This window comes from Trichosurus vulpecula, chromosome 1 (assembly GCF_011100635.1).
Source record: "Trichosurus vulpecula isolate mTriVul1 chromosome 1, mTriVul1.pri, whole genome shotgun sequence".
NCBI lineage: Eukaryota > Metazoa > Chordata > Mammalia > Diprotodontia > Phalangeridae > Trichosurus > Trichosurus vulpecula.
Genome location: NC_050573.1, coordinates 203,239,648 through 203,257,775, shown reverse-complemented (window position 1 = coordinate 203,257,775; position 18,128 = coordinate 203,239,648).

Genomic DNA, 18,128 nt, shown 5'->3' with positions numbered 1-18,128 from the left:
AGGACACATAGGTAGGTCTTATTACATAACTAGTATGTCTCTGTGGGTGTTTTTTTTGTGGTGTTTTGTTTTTACATTGCAAACATTTGTCAATTTTCCCACTTTGTGACAGTTTGCAACAAAGTAAAACTAACAGTACTCATGGGACCTCGTCTAAAACTGTCTGCATCATTACACACCTATAATGCCTGTCTACCTCTCTATTAAAAAAATAAACAAATAAATCTATTTTTCTACTTCCTACTTCCCCAGAAAAAAGCTAATTTCTTATAATGAATATGTATAGCCATACAAAACAAATCCCTTCAATGTATGTATGTATATATGTATATACATAGACACATATGTCTCTTTCTGTACTCGAAATCCATCACCTATGTAACGTTTCATTATTGATCCTGTGGAATCATGAATGGTCATTGTATTGATCTTTGTTGTTATAGCTTTCAATATTATTTGCTTTTACAATCTTCTTGTAATTATATAAATCATTCTACTGGTTCTGCTCCTGGTTATCATATAAATTGTTCCCTCAAGTTTCATTCTTTATTAGTTTAAAAGAGTCTTCAATATTTCTTTTCCTTTTTAAAAATATCAATGTTATTATATAAATTGTATTTCTAGTTGTATGTCCTCCACCCTGCATACATTTTTCCATTTCTTTTTTAAATCATCTACTCCCCATTTCTATTTTTTTTTTGGAGGGAGGAAGGCAGGGCAATTCAGGTTAAGTGATTTGCCCAAGGTCACACAGCTGGTAAGTGTGTCATGCGTCTGAGGCCGAATTTGAACTCAGGTCCTCCTGACTCCAGGGCCAGTGCTCACTGCACCACCTAGCTGCTCCTACTCCCCATTTCTTATAGCTCAATAATACTCCATCACAACCGTGTGCCGCAGCTTTTTCAGCCATTCCTCACGCATCAGGTATTCTCTTAGTTTGCCGCAGCTATATTTAATTTCGATACTTAGTGGAAACTAGAGAGTTGCCATATCTTTCCACTCAAGAGAGAGATCAAGTGTCTGCTGGCTGAGGTAGTTTCTGGGGGGGTCTTTAGCCTCCTCCTTGTGTCAATTCTTTTGCATCGGTCTTCTCTAAGAAATGTTGATAATAAATGTCTTTACTTGGGGTACACGTCCCCATTTTTGGCGTCAATAGCTTGTTTAAACAGGTTGTATCGGAACTCGTATCAATGACAGGCTTGGCCTTCTCATAAATCCTGCAGTCCTTGGGTATTTTTTTCTTCTGATTTGGTGTTAAGTCTGATCTTCGCTCTAATCAGTAAATCAGGCACACAAATAGCAGAATCTAAAAGGGTAACATTTCATTAACCAGTTACCTTCCATGGATGAGGATAACACCAATTCCATATTCTTAGTGATATTGATGGGATTGGGCATTTTATAACCTGAAAGGACCTCAGGGGTCAGCTAGCACTGATCTGTCATTTTTCACATTCAAGGAAACAGAGGCCCAGGGAAGATAAGTGGCTTGCTCAAGTTAGAAAGTGGGTGTCAAGTTGTAATTTCAGGCTAGGTCCCCTGACCTCAAATCATTGTTGTTGGGTTGTTGGGGTTTTTTGTTGGTTTTTTTTGGGGGGGGAAGGCAGGGCAATTGGGGTGAAGTGACTTGCCCAAGGTCACACAGCTAGTAAGTGTATCAAGTGTCTGAGGCCAGATTTGAACTCAGGTCCTCCTGACTCCATGGCTGGTGCTCTACTCACTGCGCCACCTAGCTGCCCCCAGGGTTGTTGTTTGTTTTATTTCATATATGTTGCCTCCAGTAGAATTTTTAAAAACTATTCTATCTGAGCACTTTCTGTTCTCAATTCACTCCTGACTCAAATTTCAATTTAAAAACTCTCTTGATCGGTTTGGTGAGTTGTCTGTCAAACGTGTTTATATAATTATATGAATCAAAATAAATTTTATTGATGCCTTTTGTTTTTCATGTACCACAGTCATTTCCCAACATAGCAATCTGCCCCACCTCCCCATTGAATACTCCTTTGTAATAGAGAAAAACAGTTAAACAAAACCAATTGACAAAAAGATGACATCTGAATGCAGAAGCAAATTTTTCGCTCCCCTAGTCTTCCACCTCTCCATGGAAAAGAGGAAAATGTATATTTTATGATTACTCCTCTAACATTAATCATTACAGTTAATCTCAAGCTATCTTTTACTGGTATTTTCAGTTTATATTTTTGTAGTCATATTATGTTCTATTTTCTTGGTTCTACATCGTTCACTCAGTTCTTCCCACATTCCTCTGTATTTCTCACATTCACCAATTCCTGTTCAATAATTTTCCATTCATCAAAATAGCATCATAGAACTAGAAGGATCTCCACAATGAAATCCAAACCCCTCATTTCTACAGATCAGAAAATTGAGACTCAGAGAGGTTAAGAGACCTGGTCAACACCAGATGGGTAGTAAGCCTTAAAGCCAGGATTCAAACTCAGGTCATCTGGTCCAGTGCTTTCTTTAACATACTATGCCATCTCCATGAATCTTCTTAGTCATTTCCCAATAAACAAATAACACATTTTATTTCTATTTTGTTTGATTTTGGTTTTGGTTAACAGAAAAAAGGCTGCTATATCTCAGTAAATATAGGACTTTGTCTCTGTCTCTGTCCTAATTGGGGTATATGTTCAACACTGGGATCTCTAAGGCAAAGCACATAAGCAGTCTAGTGACTTTACTTGCATTATCCCAGATTGTTTTCTAGAATCATGAGGTTACTTTCTAGATCCTCCAATTGTGTACCAGTGTATCTATGCCCTCAAAGTTTATCTAACATCGACAATTTCTTTTATCCACTTTACCAGGTTAACATGTTTGGGTTGAAACATCAGAATACTTTTAATTTGTATTTCTCTTTTGATCAGTAATTTGGAGCATTTTGTCATATGGCTCATAATAGCTTGGGTTACTTCTTTTGAAAACCATACAAATATATCAACTACTTATCTATTTGGGAACCACTCTTGAACATGTAAAGTGTAAACCACGCAGTCTTAGGAGTTGACATTAATTCCATGTGTATCTTGTATATCAGACTTTTTTCAGAGATATTTAATGAGATAATTTTCCCTTTTGAAGAGTATCTCTTTTTATTCTGTATATGTTGCTTTTTCATGCAAAAAATTTTCATGTAAATTTTGTGTCATTAAAATTGTCCAGATCATAGGATTTCATAGATTGAATAAACTTTGGAGATTGAGTTCAACCAAGTGCCTTCATACCACATTCTGTTACATGGCCTCTAACAATTTCACTCTATACAACACCCCTCAACTCTCTTTTGAAGAAAATATTAATGAAGTATAGATTTGAGGTTTTTGAGTATTCTGTGAACCTTTGGGCTCTCACTTCTTAATTATAAATGTTTTCCAATATAGTTTTCAAAATAATATCCCTTCCTCCTTTATATTGAAATTGTAGAATATCCAGGCTATATAATTACTTCTTTTAGAGAATCTCATCAAATGCTTTATTGAATTTCTCTACTCCTTCATCGTTTGCAGCAGATGTTGGCACTTAAAGCTGCAATTATCTTCATGATGGTTTGTTTACTTATGCGTAATGTGAGTATTGCAAAGCAAGATGACCAAGTGTCCCAGAAAATGATATTTTTTGTTGCCTTTGGGCACCTGATGAAACCAACTCTGCCAACTCTTTAATTGCCTCTCCAAGGACAACCTGGAAGCTGCCTTTCCATTTAGATGGAACTTCTGTATGACTTCTGGTTTCATTCATTTTGAGGATGTCAGTTTGGTTGTGGTTCAGTCCTTCTAGTAGAATATTGTCTTGTTGATCATTGTACAAAGACCTCATGTTAGGCATACCAATGATTCAATTAATATATGTAAAAGACATAAAACACTGTGATTCTTAGCATTATTACACAGAATCTTAAGTTTTAGAATCTTCAATTTCCTCTGTTCATTTTTCTGACAGTCCTTAACCATTAATGCAGAAACTCAGAACTGAGGACTATCTTGTATTTTTATGTTTCTGATTTACATTATCTAAATTAAAAAATCACTATTTCTCATCCTATATTCTAGGAATTATCTTTTCCATACTTATAGATGTTAATCATATGGCCTGTCCTAAAATTCTACTAGAAGCCATTCCATCTTGATCTAACTTACAGTAAGTAGCTTTGATATGGTTACATAGCCTCAAAAACCCAGTCACCTCCAAGATAATGAAGCACCAGATATGGTGGAGGATTAACAAAATTAATTATTTTTGAAACCCACCCTCATGAGATATACAAGACTAAAAAGTGCCAGCACTTGTGAATCACATTGAGATTAAGACAAAAACAACAACCACAAAAGCCTGTTTTCCATCTGATTTCATTGTGACTCCATCACTTGGAAAACACAGAATCAGAAATTTATTGGTGATCTTATATGCACTAATTAAATAACTAGCACCTTATGTTATATATCTATATATCTCTGTCATCTATATATCTATCTCTATGTCTGTCTGTCTATCCATCTATCGCTCTATCTATCTAATTTACTTTCTCTTGGCCAGATCTTGAATTGTTGAGTGTGCCAAGAATGACTGTGCAATGAGGGTAAGGAATATGAAAAATTTGGCCAATGCTGCCCCTCAACTTGTGGCTATATATAACTTATGGTAATATGGGAAAATGAAGAGTGTGTATGTGTATGCATATATATATGTATATGTGTACATTTTTGTTTTTCCTCTATTGCTTTCCCACAATTTTTTGTGTTTTCTAGTTATTCAGTTAAGCCCCAGTCACCATTTCTATCATTCATGGTAATGGCAATGCATTACCATGATTTCTGATTTGCAGGCTGTTATTCCCATTAATAACCTACTAAGATGTCATACTGTTGCTCTTTATTGTGGTAATGATTTGTTTTAGCCACAAGACTTAATTCATGAAGAATAAAAAGTTATCTTGTTTTGCTGAGGGTTCTGCAGTGTTTCTATAGATTTGGGGAAAGCACCCATACAACATGTCATCTTCAACTGGTTAATTGCTAAATATCTCACTCAGGTGGTATGCTTCCATTTTTTTTAAAGCTCCTTCTACTTGGAATTTGAAACTTAGTAGTGTTAAGAATGGATTTCAGGAGGTATTTCCATCCATACTTCTTTGTTCCATTGTTTCAGTTGAGGTTATCTTGGAAAAGATATTGGAGCGGTTTGCCATTTCCTTCTCCAGCTCATTTTACAGATGAGGAGACTGAGTCAAAAGGGTTAAGTGACTTGACCAGGGTCACATAGCTAATAAATGTTTGAAGCCAGATTTGAACTCAGGGAGAGGAGCCTTCCTGACGAGGCCCAGCACCCTATTCACCACCCAACCTACAGGCCCATACTTCTTTACCTAATTTTTTAAAAAGTACTCACCTCAAACTGAGGCAGTACTAGAATTAGCAAAATAATTTGGATGCCATTGCCCCCCCCCATAATATGAAACAAAAATTAATGTCACTATAGAATCCCAGAAATTAAAGACTTCAAGATGATTGATTCCAAAACTCCTAGTGCAGAAATTCTTTTCAGAATATCCCTTTACCAGATAGTTCTCCAGGTTTTGGTAGAACATCTCCTTGTTGTTGGGATCATTATTTCAGGTAGAACCCCTTCCCTTGGCTTTTTTTCTTGGAATTTTAATTCTTGGAAGGTCCTGTTTCCTAATTTTAGTCCACAAATCTGCCCCTCTCTAACTCATAGCCTAAATACAACTACTAATGTTTATTCTGCCCTTTTGATCAATGATTCTACTTTTTCTTCTACAAAGGAAAGCTCATCACATATTTGAAAATAATTATATGTCTCCTTTTGGTCTTTTCTTCTCAAGCTCAACGTTCCCACTTCCTTTAGCCAGATAAACTTCTTGTAGACACATTCTGTTTAGTCCATATACCCACTTAGAGTGTAGTGTTCAGAACTGAAAATAGTTTTCTAGGTATGTAAACAATGTACCTCATTCCCCCCGCACTCCCTCCCAGCATGATATGGAAGCTGCTTGCATTAGATGCAGTATTAGATTTATAAGTAACTGTACCAACCTGCTGGCTAATGTTCAGGTTATTGTCAATTAGTGGTGTCCACTCCTGACACCACTAATACAGATGAAAACTGAAGAATTCAATAAATTAATAGTATATTTCCAAACTAAAGATCCTTGACATTGTGAAAAATAAATTTCTAAGTTTTTAAAGAGATATTTGCTTCCATTTTAATTTAGAAATGTAAAGTCACTCAAACAATCATTGTGTCCCAAAGTATTAGAATTTCCTTGAAGAGAGATATTTTAAAGCACTTTAACTCATAACATTAATAAGACCTAAAGTGAGTTAAAAATTACACTGTAGTTCTGTTTTTCTTTTGTTTTGGACCAGCCTTGAGCTTCTATTCTATAGGGAGCTCCCAGTGAAGAATTCCCAGTACTCATGCAGATCAGCACCTTCTCTGCAGCTGCATTTTAGAAAATTGCCTGAGGCCCCAAGATATTAAGTGATTGGCTTGTGGTCACATTGTCAATGTGTGTCAGAGACATAACTTGAGTCTACAAAGCTAGCTCTCTAACCACAATGCTATACTGCCTCTTGTGGTTGTGAATATCTTGTAGGAATCAACGTAATTTTTCTACTGTTCAAAAATATTCTGTAAGATTAAAAAAAATTCCATGTTTTAGTGATTGTTAAGATCTCCCCCCCAAAGGAAACTTTAAAATTTCCATAATATTCCATCAACGTTTGAACAGTCCAATTGCTTTGAATGCTATTTTCCTACTGTCAAATGAACTTTCCTCCTTCTCTTCCCATTAAGGAAGACAGTCCCACAGTCTTAGAAGACTGAGAGATCACCTTTGAATCATTTAAACATTCAGCAATGATCAAGAAAAGCACCTAGAGTTCCAGGCTCTTACTGCACACTGAGTAAGCCCTCTGTCACAATGTATATTTTTCTAGACTAGCAGGGAGAAGAGGTAATCATAGAATCCCATGTTTGTTCCATGATTGGCTAGCAGTCAGAAGTGATTGACAGGTGTAGCAAACCCTATGGGAGCAATTCTCTGTAGAGGGCATTGATAGTTATGTAAGTGCACTACTATCACATCCAGACTATACCCCTAGGGTATGTAACTTTTAGGCTTCACATTTCCAGTATTTAGAAAGGTCTATGCACAAAAATCGCCATTTTTTCCCAGTCATTCATTCAACAAGTATTTATTGATCAAGGCACTGTGCTAGGGGAGACAAGCATAGGAAACATTGTCTCTGCCCTCAAATAGCCTTTTCCCCAAAGCATTTTTACAGCAGTTCTATAAGAAGCCCCTAAACAAAAACACTGGCCAAAAAGCTTAAATCATCAGAAAAGCATTGGACTTTGGGAGAAAATTGGTTCAAGGTTCTCGTCTTAGCTCTGTAATCTTGTAAGTCACTCAATATTTCTGGTCCACAACTTCCTCATTTGTTAAATTAACCAGTTGGGCTAGAATATATATGATCTTTACCCTTTCTAACATTTTATGATTCTAGCTAAACACAGCCTGAATTTGAAGTAGTAGCTCACCCACTAAGGTCCAAAGTGAATTAAACCCTAGCTCCTTTTTGTTAGGTCCAGTGCTGGCCCTAGCAAAAGAGCCCAAGAGGTAGGCAAATGTTTCCTTCAGGATTCCTCTCTGGAGCCCTTTCCTCTTCAGCAGCCTTTCTCTCTCTCCTTCTCCCACTCTAACCCAGATGACTGATGTTTCCATATTACCGTTCCTCTGAAGATGAAATTCACTCAAATATTAGTCACTCAAAGTGTGATGACTCACAAGAGCATTTACATACTAAAATGGTGACTTCTAGAGAAAGTAACATTTAACCTAATCAGTCAATAAATCAACAAGCATTCTTCTTTTTTCCCTAAAAGATTTTATTTTTAAAATTAGCGAGCCTCCATAAATAAACAAAAATAGAAAACAACCCACTAACAACAAACATGCTAGTCAGTGAAGTAAATTCCCCCACTGTCCATGTCCATATTCTACATTTTGAATCCATCATCTCTCTGTTAGTAAATGGTGGGTGTACCACATATTCAATCCTATAGACTTATGAATTATCATTTTATCCGTGTTCTAAAGTCTTTCAAAATTGTGTTTCCTTATAATATCGTCAATATAGAAATTGTTCTCTTGGTTCTGTTCATTTACTTTGGATCAGTTCATAAAAGTATTCCCAGTTTCCTCAGAAATTGTCCATTTCATCATTTTTTATGGCACAATAACATTCTATTACATTCATATACCCCTTTTCAGCCATTCTTAGTTCCCTGTTATTTGCTATAACAAAAGGAGCTATTAATAAATATTTTATTCATATGGATCTTTTTTCTTCTTTCATTTTTATGGTTTATAGGTCTATGGCTGGGTCAAAGGATATGCACAAGTTAGTGACTCTGTCAGGGATGTATCGGAGCCAGGGTTATTCTTCTCATAAGAGCCAATTGAAACTTTTTTTAGTATGCACTTAGAAATCAACAAGCACTTCAAATTAGGGTTTGACTTATTGTTTTGTTCACTGTATAGACTTATGAAAGTGATGGGAAAATGTTAATAATACAGATTGAACTTAAAAGTGTCTTATCTAACTTTTTTAAAAAAAATCTGGATAGCTGGCTGTTAACATTTAACAGCATATGCCTGCTTTGGGGTCATAGTTCCAAACGACTTTCCAGAATGGCTAGAGCACACAGTCCCACCAATAGTGCCATATTGTTCCTGTTTTCCCACATCCCCTCCAATATTTGTCATTTTCCTTCTGATATTTTTGCCAATTTTATAGGTGTGAAGTGGACTCTCAGACCAACAAGAATTTAAGTGCAGAGTATGTGCAAGTCATTACTGAATCCTAATAACATTTATGCTTTAAGATGGGATCTCTTGAGAAAGCAAAATTTAACCAGAATGATAAGTGCAGGCATTTTAGACTCTCAGTATCTGAAGAGCAGATATATTTTTTGGTTTTGGGGGACAGGGGTTCTTTTTAATTCTCTTCAAACCACACATCATGAGAGTAAGACTATGTCACCTCCGACCATCATAATGTTAAAGTATTTATTAAGTATCTACTCTTCAAGATTTTGTTCTAGACACCACAGAGAAATTCCATAGTTTGTGACACATTTTAGGGAAATGAAACATGGGTAGAAGAATTGGTCAAATGTAATAATAGGACTTTAATGTCTTCATGAGATACTTTCTATATCCCCTTTCTCCAAAAAATCCCATAATTGCTAAAATTTACAATTCAATTTTGCACCCTTGGAGAAATGGCATAATTCAGCTGATGTATCTAAACTAATGGTTTCTTATTCCAAGGAGAGATGGGTTGCTGTCACCAAGGATATTTTTTTCCTGAATAGAAGGGAGAATAGGAATTCACATTGTATTATTCAATGCACCACAGCTAGATTTCAAGGTTGTATCACCTCTAAGGTGAGTTAAAATACCCAAGAAAAAAAAATAGACATACACACATGTATGTATGTGCATGTGTGTGTACACATGTATACTGTACACACACACACATTCATACATATATATTTAAGTTTTTACTAAGAAATATCTATTTGAATATTCATCTCCTTGGCTTTGGAAAATAATATACTCTTGACTTTTCAGTTTTAAAAATCTTTTAAAGAAGAAAGGAAAACAAGAACCATCATAATTAAAAGATCAGAAAACTTTAAACACAGAGGTTGATTTTTATGATTCTAGAGGGAAAAATCTGAGAGTTGTATAAAATGAGGATCTGAATAGCTGTGATGTGTTGCATAGCTTTAAAAATAATTTACAGATGGATATTGCAAATCAGAGTATTAAGTTTCTACTTCTTTGTGAGGTAAATAGCTTCTTTGACTTCCAAATTGCAAGGACAACTTAGGGTCAAGATCAGGTGTCTGGCTGATGTGAAATAAACAAGACTGTCAAAATGGCAGAAGAATGGCATACACCTGCCCTGGATACTGACATTTCTACCTATTTCTGGAATCATTGAGACTCCAGGGAGTGCTCAAAGGGTCCAAAGGCTACTTAGTCAACCAGCCAGTTCTGGAGCTAGTTAATTCTGGAATTCATAATTCAATGCACATACAGCTGGTGTTTGAAGTCAGGAGATCTTTAAAATGTCTCTACCTGGAACTTCCAGTCCTGGTTTTTCTTAGGGATACAGAAATTCTTCTTTTGAAACAGAAGGGAAAAATGAGGCCAAGGTTAAGCATCACAATGGGAGGGTAATGGAAAGAAACATTGAGAGAGAAAACAGCTAATCCTTAGACATGACTGAACTTTCTCAGCACTGTACATTCTTATCAGTGCCCTGAGCATCCCTTCTCCTGAACCTGGCTGCTGCCTCTCCCCCTCCTCTTCCATCATAAAGAGTGAAGTATCTTTTGGACTCTCAACCTTTTTTCTTCTCTGTTTCAATACAGTATAATACCCAAAGCTGAAATGCAAATGACTGCACAATAATTACTCAAGAAGGATATTCAATTGCCTGGCTAAGGATGTCATAATTTCCTCTAATATTTTAAAGAGGCAGGGTTTCAATGACTACACCATCATCATCATCATCTTGAAAATTCACATTTTAACCCACTTGAAGATTTGTATCTGCCACACTACCAGCAGCCAACCTCAAAACCTGTCAATGCCAACCAGTGTTTTCTAAATCAATGTTTAATTAATGAAGCACTATAGCAACAGGTTCTCACTCTTTTTTTTTAATTTGATCTCCATGGCATTGTAGGAACCTAAAGCTTCCACCAGCACAAATTCCCACACTTTCCTTGTCAGAGAAAATGTATATTCATTTTAGAGTTGCAGAGGCAATTACAGGAACCACCAGTTGCCTACAGCAGCTAATCAAAGTGATAACCTGCAAGTTCTCAACTCCTCATGAGACAACATCATCGCCTCCAGCTGATGAATGCCAAACAGCACAATGGGCCCCCAAAGTAATGGCACTGCAGCTTAAATGAAGTTTTAAACTCACCCATAGTTTTATTTTTTTTTTAAAAAAAGCATTTTAACACCACTTTAAAAAAGGACTGGAGAGAGAAAGAATTTCACAGAATGGGAAGACATCTGTTGCCTACTGTTTTTGTGAGGCCTTATATTGCCAAGTTCCTGTGGATAGTGTACGGTCCACTCATATTTCTAGGACAGGCAGAAATCTTCCCAGTGAGCTCTTTAGAGTGTGAACATCCAAACTTCAATAGCCACATTATGAGGTAATAAATATAATACCAATGTGGGTCATTTCCGGAAATAGCCATCCTTCACCCAGCAAAACACTGCAGTCACCACAAGGAAATCAAATCAAAGGGAAAAACACATCTTGAGACAACAACCAAGAACTAAAGTTATTTGTTGATTGAGTAAAGGTACAAAATTGCTGGGATTCCCTCATGTTTCTCTTTGGGGGGGAGTACCCCATCTTCAGGGTGTTGTTATACTTTATTGGCTCAAAAACATGAATGCTTTTGTTGCCACTGGTGCCTGTTTTCTTTCTACCATTTCCTATCCTGTTAGAGACAGAAGTGATGCTTACTCTATTTTTGTTTTATTAAATCACTATGGTCCAAAGGGCTTAATATAACTTTGAAGAAAACAGTCTGTACCACTTGAAACTTGTTTTAAAGAAAAATGCTGAATTCAAGGCCAAAGCCGTGATAGGAGAGTGAGGCTCAGTGAAGGTGGGGGGAGGTGGATAAAGTCACAATGAGGGAAAGCAGTGAAATGGGAAAAGCTGCCTGTAGTAGGCAATTCTTTCAAGATGTGCTGTACTAATTCTGCTATTGATTTAAGTTTTCTCTTTATAAAGTGTTTCTGGACAGGTTTTGACACCACAATTTAGTATATTCTGATTCAACTGTTATGTCAAAGCATGCACTTCAATTGGATTGTTTGGTGTGACATGATTCGAAGAGGATCTTGCAAACTATCTTAACTCTAAGAGGAGAAACAGCTTGCTAATTTAGTTGCGTGTTCACTAAATCTGTGAATCTCAGAGGTGAGAAGGACTTCATGGGACATACAGACCAAGTCATTCCTGAACAAGAACGTTCTCTATGATAGGCCAGTCACTAGGTAGCTTTTGCTTGAAGATTACTCGTTGTCTTCCTAGCACCCGTCTCTCTCCATCCCTGAAATGTCTCCCCTCCTCTCTCCTGCTCCTTTGTATACTTAAATCTAACTAATCTCTCCAAATCTAGCATAAAAATGCATGACCACTCCAGCCCTGTGCCCTTTGATACCTCTTCCTTCTGAACCTATAGAATTTATTGTCTGCAACCATTTACTTGACACTTAGGAGATGCACTTTTTTCTATGTGACTGTCTCATTCACCAACCTAGAGTATGACAGCTAGGTGACACAGTGGATAGAGTGCTAGGACTGGAGTCAGGAAAACCTGAGTTCAAATCCAGCCTCAGACACTTACTAGCTGTGTTACCTGACCCTCAGTAAGTCACTTAACACTGTTTACCTCAGTTTCCTCATCTGTAAAATGAGCTAGAGAAGGAAATGGTAAAACATTCCAGTAACTTGGCCAAGAAAAACCCAAATGGGGTCATGCAGAGTCAAACACAACTGAATAACAAGAGTACTACATCCTCACTCCTCTACCCCCCACTCCCCTGAATCCTTAGTTCCCTCAGCTATTAACTCCCACATGAAACTCTTCCTGATCTTTGGCTTCTAGTGCTTCCAAATACTGAAATTTCTTTGTATTTACTTGGTATAGATTTTGTATTTTCCTATATGTGTACATACCCTACATCTCTCCCCCTCCCATCCCCAGAACAAACCACCCCCTAATTATAACATAAGCTCCTTAAGGGTGGGGAGGGTTTTATTTTTGTCTTTGCATTCTAAGCAGTTAGCACAGTCCCCAACACATATCAGGCCCTTAATGTCTATTCACTGATTAAGGACAAGGACATCGTATCACCATTTATTAAGTATTCCACATTCTTGGTGGTGATGATGATAATGATGGTGGCTAGAGGATCTCCACGTGGGAAATGACTTCAGAAGTCATATGGTACCTGAGCTGGAATCCTCCCTATAACACCTTAAACATATAAGTGCTCATCAAGCCTGTACTGGAAGACCTTCAATAACCGGGAAATGGGTACTTCCCAAGGCAAATAATTCTACTTTGGGGAAATTCCAATTAAGAAAATTTCCCCTTATGTTACACCAAAATCTACCTCTTTGCTGCTGTTAGTTGTGCCTAGGTCTAGACTCTGGGGACAATCAGAGCAAGATGAATTCAACTTCTTCAGTGTAAGCCTTCAGATCCTTAAAGATTTTTATTTTGTTCTTGCTAAATTGTCTCTTCTTGAGGCAAAATGGCCTCATTTCTTTCAATGAATAAATCATTATCAATATGTGAACTGGTTTGGAGTACCCTCAACATCTTGGTTCATTGTATCACCAATTTAAAGTTGGAAGCAATCTTCTTTCAGGGGTGGTGAACCTGAGGCCTTAAGGCCACATGTGGCCTTCTAGGTCCTTGGGTGTGGCCTTTTGACTGAGTCCAAGTTTTACAGAGCAACTCCTTTTAATAAGGGGATTTGTTCTGTGAAGTTTGGATTCAGTCAGAGGGTCAAACCTGAGGACCTAGAGGGCCACATGTGGCCACAAGGCCAGAGGTTCCCTACCCCTGTAATCTAGATCATCAAACCAAAATGAGATAAAATTTACAAAATGCTTAGCACGGTGTCTGGCACTGCATAATAAAATCTTATTTCATTTGATCCATTCCGTTTAAAGTCCAAACACCTGAATTTACAAATAAGGACATGGAGGCACAGAGAGGTTAATTGGCCTCTTCAGGGTCATACACCTAATATGTGTCTGAGGCAGAATTTTAACTCGGGTCTTCCTAACACCAAGTCCAGCATTCTGTCTATTGCTTTCCCTAGCTCCCTTTCTGGGAGTGCTCCAACTCATCAAAGTCATTTATAAAATGATTCCCAGAACTAAACAAAATACTTCTATGGTTTTCTGAATGCAGCCTCTTCTTTATTCTGATCCTTTTACTATTGCTGTAAACTAGAATTGCACTATGTTGCTGCCACATCCCAATATCAATTCATGTTGAGCTTAGAGGAACTAAGACCTAGTCTATTTGTAATTTTAAGTGACCACATCTCCCCTAACGCCCATCCTATGCTAATGAAGTTGTTTTGTTTTGTTTTGTTCTTAAACCCAATTGCTTTTAGTTCTTTATAGTCTCCCAGATGAATTTCATCTTTTTATGTTTTGCCATGATTCTGCGAAGATCTTTTTATAAATTTATTCTGCCATCCAAGATGTTAACCCTCCCTTTCATAGTTTTGCCTAGATAAATTTGATAAGCATGTCATCTATGCTTTCATCATAGTCACTAATTAAAGTATCAAGCAGAACAAGAACAGATACTAATCTGTGGACCAACCCTTAATTACATACTACCCTGTAGCTGTAGCATGGTAAAGTCAAAAGGACATTGGATTTGGAATAGGAAAAACATGGGTTCAATACCTTCTTCAGATGCTTACTAGCTACGTGACACTGTATAACTTAATCTCTATACTTCAAAGACGTGAAATCACTTAATCTTCTCTGTAGTCTTCAGCTGTAAAGTGGAGTTGGATTCAATGGCCTTCAAAGGTCCCTTCAAGTTTCTGACGTAGGATCTTAAAATCTAAGGTTCAGCTCAATTCTATAATCGCCACATTTGGGGCCCAACCATCTAATCATTCTGAATCCACCTAGTTGTACTTTGATTCAATACTTTCCACCTTGTCTACATGTTGTCATGAAATGCTTTATATCACATTCCTTGCTAGAGTCCTGTTATACTGTAATTATATTATTGCCACTGATAAGCCTGTAAGAAAAGGAGATGAGATTATTCTGGCATTAACACTGATTAACCCTAGCTGGCCCCTAGCAATCACCTTTCTGATTGCTCCCAGATTGTTCCTTTAATAATAAATCTTGCTGGAATTGAAAGTCAAGATTGTTGGAAAATAGTGTCAAGAATTTGCCTTTTTTCTTTTTTGAAAATCAGGACAAATATTTGCCCATACCTTTTCCATTCTCCATAAATTTTCAAAGATCATCAATATTAACTCAGCAACTGCAACTGCAAGTCCTTTCAGTATCCTGAGATAACCTTCATTTGGTTCTGGTGACTTGGAATGATTCAAGAAGATTTACATGACATCTTGCTATATCCTCAGCTATCTTGGGGTTCAATTTCCTGTGTATCATCTTGTTCTATAGCTACCAATCAGAAAATCGTTCTTCTTGGGAAATAAAAGAGAAGCAAAATGAGAGTTAGATAATTCTATTTTCCTTTATAATCACCCTATCAACTTTGAGTAAGGAATTTTATCTCTTCTTTGATTTTCTTGTTACCTTCACCAAACTGCCCCCAATGCTATATTTGTCCTTAACCTTCATTTTGATCCTCCGCTCATGCTCTTATCTTGTAGGTTCAATGGCTCCACTATAACAGTATTGGAAAGACATGTAGCTTCTTTCTCTTCAGAGCATTCAGCTATCTCACCTCTAGGAAGAACCTCATATCTGTTTTTAAACTCTAATTGTATAGTGCCATCTCCCTTCCCTTCCTCCTCTGTATAACACTCTTCCATTATCTATCATCCTGACAAGTGCAAAGTCTTCCCTCCTTCATCTCAGAACCCTTTTTTCACCTTTGGAATCATTGCTTCTATTTCCTTTAGGAAAACCCCCTTTATCCTCCCTAATGAACAAGAGAGTAGAAAGGTATTCTTCTCATCTCTTCATTTTTTCCTTCAGGAGGGAGATGAGCCTATGCTTGGATCTCATTTAACAGTCAGTCGACTGTGGCAAAAATATAAATATCATATACTCAATGGAAGCCATAGCAGTTTTCCTTACTATACATAATGGCTGAAATTTTGAGCCTTGTTTGATGAATTAATCAATGCAGGTACAAACTAGTGCCTATAAGCACTCTATTAAAATGAACTGCCTATGCGTCTTTTGTGCTATGCTTCATTTTTTTTCAAGTGTGATGTCATTTCCAGCTCCTTACAGCATGCTCAGATGATATTTGAACAGTTGATACTAACTGTAAGCTTCACAAAACCATATCTGTAGGCTTTAGATGACTATCTGAAATCAATAACTGGAGAATCATGGTAATTAAATTATAGTACTTACATATAATTACACTTATGTTAAAAAAATCTACTTTGAATCAAAGCTACTCTTGAATATAAAAGACATAAATCTTGGGAAATTCCCTTTTCCTCATGCAGAGTTTTGGTCTTTAGGTTTAATGCTTTGAAAGTTGTGATCCTACAACACTTTCTCTTCAAGGAAATCATTTGATATTAACTTCAGTGCAGTTTAAAATGGGTTATTTTCAGTGATCCTTATCTGTGAAACTCAATTTGAGTAAATTTGTTCAGCAGAGGTAAGTGGTACTTTCATGTTATCTGAAATTAATACCCTTGACTGTTTTGCTTGAGATTTTAAATAAGTGGGAGGCAGATCCAACATGAGAAGGAAGTAAGATGGGCAGCTACCTAGAACAAAACAAATGAGGTGAAGGCAAAATTTTACATGACTTTATGCACAAATTACAAGCATTGTGTTTAATTAATTTCATTAAATTAAAAACATTAGGAAGACTCAGGCCTGTTTTTAAAAGCTGTTGATGCTAAAAAAAAATGGAAAATGGATAGAAGGATAGAGCAACACCATTTCCTGAGGAAGTGTAGCTGAAATAAATCAATTGCTATAACGTGGAGACCAAAAGAGCCTAGAAACTGACTTATTCAGCAAACATTTGTGCTCCCTACTATAGATAGCAGTATAAAGGATGAAATTACTTAGTGGGAGATTACAAGCAGTATTATGAAAGGGAGGGAGGAAAAGTTGATAGAAAACTTGGTTAGAGAAATAAATTTAGCCCCAACATTTAAAGATAAAACTGGAAGGAGCACAATGAACTAGCAAAAAAATGTGAAAGATGGGTAACAATTTTTTAAAAAAACACACGATTTTCTCTATTAATAACAGTGAAATCACCACATTTGTGCTCTAACAGCACTGTCCACAATGTGTAGCATGAGGAAACAGAAATGGGTACTAAAGAAAACAAAGGTGAGAAAAGAAACTGACTAGACCAGGTATACACAGAGGATGATAATAACAACACAATTGTGCGCACACTGAGGGATAGAGTCTCAATATAACCGAAAGAGGTGATTAAAAAATGTTTAGAAAAAAATCTTGGACCTTACTGTTCCCCCAAAAGTGACCTAGACAATAAAAGTGATTACCATCCCATATGCCTACTTTCACATGTCTGCAAAAGTTTTAATAAGAATTATATGCTTACTCATTGAAGGCATCACAATAGTTATAATTTCCTGTCATTATTTATTACTATAATTTTGAACTTCAGGATTTTGTAATCTCTGAGATATCCTTGAAAGTTTTTGAGGGTATGCTTGTCCAAGCTATGAAAAAGAAACAGGTAGGCTTTCCCAAGTGATATTGTAAGTCAAAGTACATCTTTACAGTCACATAATTGACAAAGAATTGTAAGGATTCAAGATTTTACCACATGTTCGCTATAAAAAAATAAACAAAAGAAATCAACTAATTGGATAGATCAAAATAAAAGTCTACCCTCCATCATGGGGCCTTGCATCAATAAGAAAAAGAATCAAGATTCATTTAATGATGAAAAAAATGTAACTTAAGAAAACAAATTTCTGATTTATTAGTGTTACATATTAAGTGGAGCATTAAACCACAAGATGTAAATACATCAAAGGTATTTGCCACCATCCTGGAGAACACCCAGAACAGAGCCAAGATGAAAGCTAACTTCTTTATAGACATCAAAGTTCCCTAGATACTCCTGATTGCATACATAAATATTATATATTAGAGCTCAAAACAATGCAGAGACACCTGAATGAGATCCATAAGCATCAAAAAGATTGAAGAAAACCATCCTCATATGATAAAAGCAAGTAGATAAAGAATAGCAATTCTTTAGTA